Consider the following 6,537-nt stretch of genomic DNA (forward strand, 5'->3'; position numbering starts at 1 on the left):
CGGGGGGAAGCACCCCGGGGCGGGGCGGCAGCGCCGCCGTCACCTGGCTCTGCTACGCGGCCCAGCGGCACCCTCCTTCTCTCCTCTCCCTGCCACCACACGTCTCACCCGCGGGCCTGAGCGGGGCCCTGGAGGGGAGGCAGGGCTCTGGGCAGGGGCCTCCGCCGGCGGGCCCCGCCCGCCCCATCGCCGGCGCCCTCTCCGCCCGGTCTCCTTCGGGACGAGGGGCGAGCCCGCCGCCACGCCCCGCCCCGCCCCGCCTGCTCCTGGTCGCCCCTGGCAACAGGCCGCGGAGAAACGGCGGCAGGGAGCAGGTGTGTGGGGCGGGGGTCCACGGGGAGTTGGTGAACGCGTGCAGAGAAGGAGTCGCTGTGGCCCCCTAGGCCCCGCGAGGAGGGACGTTTGGGGACGGGGTGTGGGAGCAGTGCCCCGGGGCCCGGAGCTCGAGGCGTCCCCTGCGGTCCAGCCAGGGGCGGAGAGGCCTGTCACGTCGAAGGGCCTCGTGCGCCTGGTGAGCCGCTGTCCCCAGAAAGGGGGCCAAGCCACGAGACGGGACCCCGGTGGCACCCGCGGCCCTTCAGCCCCACCCCGCGGGCAGCTGGCCCTCCTCCTGCCCAGCCTAGCCTGAGGGGCAGTGGCAGGTGGGAACGGCCAAGAGCCCTGGTCCCATGGAAGCCGTCCCCCCGCAGGGCAGAGCCCGGGCCGCCTCTGGTCTGTAGACAGAGCTCAGGGTCTCGAGGCAGAAGACGAGGCCCAGCCAGGGCCGCCCCTCCCGGAAATGAACGGGCTCCCAGGGGCTCGCGCAGCCCAGCCTGGACCCGGTGCTCCGCCTGGAGCCCTGGCTCCCTCCCCCACTCAGGCCTGAGCTCAGCCGCACTTGAGGTTCTCACTGCCCGGTCCAGGCTGTCCACCAACTGGCTGTGGAATCAACCGGAAGCAGCCTTCCTCTCACTTCCTTGATTTCTTGCATACCTGAAAAGGCTCATTTGGAACAGAGAGAACGTGAGGAATCGTGCCGGAGACAGTGGGCATCTCTGTGAATATGCTGCACACACAGCCCTAGGGGGAGGGAGAGAATGGAAAGGCCACTGCCCTTTGGGGCTCGGACTGGGGCTGACTGCACCCCGCCGGCCCCACCCGGTACCCCGCTTCCTTCTGCGTCCTTCCCGCAGAGGAGCCTCAGGGCGGTTACCACCCTGGGCCGAGCCCCGGGCCATGGACACCCAGCCCCCACCAGCAGCTTCTCAGGGGTCCTGTGCCTGGGTCTGGCCCCTGAGGGGCGCCAAGTGCTCCCGGTGGAGGAGAAACCAGAAGACGCCCCATCTCTGCCCCTAGATGGTGCGTGATGCCCAGAAGCCACTTTGCTCCCAGCCAGCTCCTCAGGGAACAGGACAGGTGAGCCCAGATCGTGGGGCATGCTGAATTTGGGATGTGTAGGGCTGTCCGGGGATTGGGGTACAGGACTTCTGCCACCTGGGGTGATTGAGAGAGAAGCTGGGAACACCACGGGAAGCTGGGCTGAACCCCCGATTCTGACCAGCTGCAGCTACTGGAGTGGATAGGCCCACGTCCACAGTCCAGCCCCTGCTTTGAATGAACACATGCCTGGTAAAACCTGGCATCATCTCAGCATCGAGGGAGCACCCTAGGCTCTGCACTGTGCTCTGCACAGCACACATGGCCTTGGCACCTGGGTCGTTTCCCCTCCAGCCCTGGTCCAGCAGCGCGCTGGGCCCCAGGCCCTCGAGTTCAGGGCTGACATCCACGCTTGTCCGCGTGTCCCTCTGGGGGCAGCTGGCATGACCACGGCTCTGCCCTGCTCTCCCCTACGCTGTGCCCAGAGGGCAGGGTGGAGGGAAACAGTGAGCTTGGAGCTCCCAGGACCCCAAGGAGCAGGCATGCCTCCCACCTCTGCCCACTTCCAGCCCGGACCCCCTCAAGGGGGTCTGCTTAGCAGAGGAGCTCGGGCTCAGAGCAGGGGTCCTGGGAGCCTCAGCGCTGCCGTAAGACGGGCGTGGGCTGTCGTGAGGATCTAGCAGGGACACACACCGGAGGAGCTCCGAGCGGGGTGGGGCAGCGGGTGCCCTGTAAATGTCCTGATGTTCCGCGTGCACATCTTGTTGCCGCCAGCTCAGCCCCAACCTCCACGAGGCCTGTGGATGGATGCCTGTGTCCCCAGATTCCTGGCCCCCCAGGGTGATGGTGTTCGGAGGGGCCTTTGGGTCACAAGGGTGGAGCCCCACGAAGGGGATTAGTGTCCTCATAAGAGACGCCAGGGAGCTCCCTCACCCCTTCCACCATGTGGGGACAACCCAGAAGCGGTCCTCACCAGAGCCCGACCATGGGGCACCTGACCTTGGACCTCAGGCCTCCAGGACTGTGAGAGGTAAAGGTCTGTGTATTTGTCACAGCAGCCGAGCCAGGTAGCCGGCGGGGGCAAGTCTCTGGCGGCCGGCCGTCCCCTTCGTGCGGCTGAGAGCAGGTGCGGGGGCTGGGTGAGCAGGACCTTCTGGCGGGCTCCCCTGTCACCTCCTGCGGGGCCGGCGCGCCCTCCTGTGAGACAGAGGTCCAGGACGTGGGGGGCCAGCTGCCTTCACAGGCCGGGCTGCTAACCGGCTCCACTCACCACTGCCCCCACCGCCAGGCCCCACTCTGGGTGACCCCGGCGACAACTCTCGGGGCCCAGAGGCCACGTGAGCCCAGGGGTTGACAGGAGCCCCGAAGAGCCCCAGCTAACCTCTCCCGACACCCGCTCTTCTACGTGATGAGCGAGCGCGCTGGGGCTCCCGTGCAGTGCAGTGCACCTGCCGGGGGAGACCAGTGGCCAGGCCTGGTGTCCGGGGCGGGGCCAGGTGGAGGGCGTGGAGCTCCCCGCCCCGCTGCAGTCCTGGCCGCAGATTAACGGACACTTCAGTTCTCAGACGCTCAAAGTCTCCTCGCTCCGCTTTTCAAGAACCAAACGGTAAAGCCCTTGTTTTGCCTTTGGAAGACGCACGTGCATCACACAGGCGGAAGAAAGCGCTGCAGCAGTGGACACCGCTAACTCTCAGTCTCCTTCGGGACGGGCTGTTTTCCGCACCTGGGCTGCCAAGAACGGACTTGCTCGCCGGGTTCTGTGCCCTCGCGTCCAGCTGTCCGCCCAACCAGCACGGGGACGGTGACAGGAAGCACGTGGGAATAAAACAGCAGGCGCCAGAGGAGCTCTTATCTAACCACGGAGGGAGGCGGGCCGGGGAGGGGGCACCAGCAGGTGGTACGGGCAGGGGTGCCCGTCCTTCCAAACCCCACGGTTAGGCTGCGGGAGAGGGGGGATTCAAACTGCCAGTCAAAGCCCCAAGTTCACTTAGGCGGGAAGAAACCTCGGGAATGTGAATAAACGTGCTCATCTCACGCAGAGCCGTACTTAGAAAACAAGAGAGTCCACGCCAGGATTATACTGCATCAGCTCGTGGACCTTCCTATGGCCGGGTCACTCGCTTGCCCACAGTCATTCATGTCTCCAGCCCCCGCCTGGGGACACAGGTGAGCACTGAGGGTCCCAGTGTGGCTGGAGGAGGCCTCCAGAGGGGGTGACTCTGAGCAAAGCCTAGAGGAGAGAGACCAGCGGGCCGGGCTGTGAGGGGGCCGCAGGGGAGCCCCTCCCCGCCCTTGAGACACTTGTCCCCACAGGCTGCTCCCCACCTGCTCACCCACTAATCTTAGCATCCATTGACGTTTCTGGCCTGAATTATTCCTGCAATGGTTACCAATTGGGGATTTTATAATTCACCCCTTCTCTCTACAGTCATCCATCTAGAATGGATGCATTGTTAGGAAGAACTTTCTCTTAGTATTTATTTATTCATTCACTTATTTATATCAGTGTGGATTTATGGAATCCCATTTTATTCGCTCGATTATAATCCATCGCCATCCTTATTCATCTTAACACTGAAACTGTCCCAGACCTGGCCAGGAAGCCCCTTCAGGGTGGCTTGTGTCCCAGGGCAGGTCTCCTCACGCTCTGAGCACGGCCTGCTGTGCAGCACGGACATTCTAAGCTCGTCTAGTCCTTTCTCTGCTCCAACTCTAGACGGAGGCCAGAAAGCCTCCTTTTAATGGTGAACCATGTCTGGAAACCGAGATCTGAATGTAAGTTGTAGCTCTCTGCTACTGGTGTGGCCCTTTCATCAGACAGAGCTAGAACACACACACACACACACACACACACACACTTACATGTGTGTGTGCATAATGTGAGTTCACACCGATACCTCCAGTTCCAATTCTACACCACAAGATTCAGTACAGAGTGGACTTATGTTTCCTTTAATATTTGATAGAAATTGCTTTAATTCTATCTGGGCCTAGATTTTCTCTGTGGGAAGATTTTAACCACGGATTCAAATGGTCATGTGACTATTCAGGTTTTCTATTTCTTCTTGAGTCAATTTTAATAAGCTATATTTCTAGGCATTTATTATGTTTTCAAATTTATTGGCATAAATTTGTTCATGACAACCTCAACCCATCTTTTAAATATCTGCAGCATCTATAATTGTGCTCCTTTTACATTCCTAATACTGTTTGCTATTTTTCCTGGATCAGTCTCACCAGATCTTTGCAGTTTTTTTCATTTTAAAGGAACTCTATTGCATGTTTCCTATTTCACTAATATCTTCCCCTTTATTATTTCCTTTCTTTGACTCTCCTTTTGTTTATTTTACTCTCCTTTATCAAAACTACAAAACTGAATGCTTAGCTCATTAATTTCAGCCCTCCTTCTTTTACATATAAACACTCAAGGTTATTGATTTCTAAGAATTACTTAACTGCATCCTACACATTTTGATTTATAAATATTTTCTCAGTTCCATCATGCTTTCTTCTTTGATCTATTTTATTTATAACTATGTTTATTTCCAAATATATCAGGGTTTTCAAGTCTTCTTTCTTATGGATTTCCAGCTTAACTGCCTTAGGGGCTCACCATGCATTCTTCATGGTTTTGTCTTTTGAAATTTATTGTGACTTGCTTTATTGACCAATGTGTTTTCAGTATATTTACAAGTTCCATTAGGTTTCAAAAGATGTGAGTTCTGAGTTTCAGAGTATAGTGTTATGTAATATCCATGAGATTAACCCTTTTTTGCATTGTTCAAAGCCTCTATAATCATTACTGATTTTTATGCTCTGTTAAGTACTGAGAGAACTATCTAAAATCTTTCTCTCTGATGATGAATTCATGTATTTTTCCTTGTAGTTCTATCAATATCTGTTTTATATTTTTGAGATTATGTTATTAAAGGCACACAAATTTAAAATAATTTTATTTGCTTGATGAAATAAAATGTTTAATCATTACTAAATGATTATTAAATTATACTCTCATGATCTCCAGTAGTGTTTTTCATCCACAAATCAATTTTTTGATATTAATATAATTTCATCAGATTTATTTCAATTTCCAATATATCCTTTTCCATCCTTTTACTTTCACCCTTTCTGTGCCTTTTGTAAACAGATATAGTAAATCACTTTAATAATCCTTATCTGTTAGTTGGCATGTTTAGTCCATTTACATTTATTGTAACTAGTGACACATTTGGAATTTTATGCTATTTGTTCCACTCTTTCACGTTTCTTTTTTCTCCCTTCTTGCCTTTTTTCTTTTGACTGTTTATATTTTCTCATTCCACTTTTCTCTCTCCATTAGTCTGAAAATTATCCCTTTCTGTCATCTTGATGGTTATCCTGGAAATTTTATTATGAATTAGTTAATCAACCTCCAAAGTTAATTAATGCAAGAACTGTTGAAATCTTTAACTCAAATCTCCTGCTCCAAATTTATATGCTACCACGGCTAGGGATTTATTTCTCTCTTTTTTTGTTCTTACAATACACCATTACTACTATTTTATACATCAGTGTTTGCTTTGATTGATACATATAGTCACCACCTTCTTATCCATTCCTTCTCTAAGCCCAAACCTTCCTTTCCTTCTGCATGAAGTGCATCCTTTAAATTTTTTTTTTTTTTTTTTGCGGTACGCAGGCCTCTCACTGTTGGGGCCTCTCCCGTTGCGGAGCACAGGCTCCGGACGCGCAGGCTCAGCGGACGTGGCTCACGGGCCCAGCCGCTCTGCGGCATGTGGGATCTTCCCGGACTAGGGCACGAACCCGCGTCCCCTGCATCGGCAGGCGGACGCTCAACCACTGCGCCACTGGGGAAGCCCTCCTTTAAATTTGTTTTTAGTACATTCTCTTTGGGTTCTCAGCTGCACTTAGTTTTTGATCTCTTTGAGTATTCCTTAATTTCCTGCTGGCTGATCAATATATTTTTAAAGGTTTCAGATATTTTATCTTAAATTTTGGATGCTATCTGCAGGACGGCTGATTGGTTCCTTGCTGCTGAATCTGCTGGAAATGGAAGGGGCTCTGCGTCTGGTGGCAGATCTTCTCCACTCGACTCTAAATTCTAGGAGGTGGGACCATGGCAGCTGTTCTGTTTACTTGCATTATAACTAGTTTTTTGGTTGTTTTTTTTTTTTTTTTTTT

At 53.5% G+C, this 6,537-nt stretch overlaps 1 protein-coding gene across 1 annotated transcript in view; it reads right to left on the reverse strand.

Moving 5' to 3' along the window:
* AHRR (aryl hydrocarbon receptor repressor) overlaps window positions 1-6,537 on the reverse strand; it is a 71,406-nt gene that overhangs the window by 43,134 nt on the left and 21,735 nt on the right. The gene's annotated exons all lie outside the window — the stretch shown is intronic.

The sequence above is a fragment of the Lipotes vexillifer genome, unplaced genomic scaffold (genome assembly GCF_000442215.2).
Source record: "Lipotes vexillifer unplaced genomic scaffold, Lipotes_vexillifer_v1.1 scaffold1063, whole genome shotgun sequence".
Lineage (NCBI taxonomy): Eukaryota > Metazoa > Chordata > Mammalia > Artiodactyla > Lipotidae > Lipotes > Lipotes vexillifer.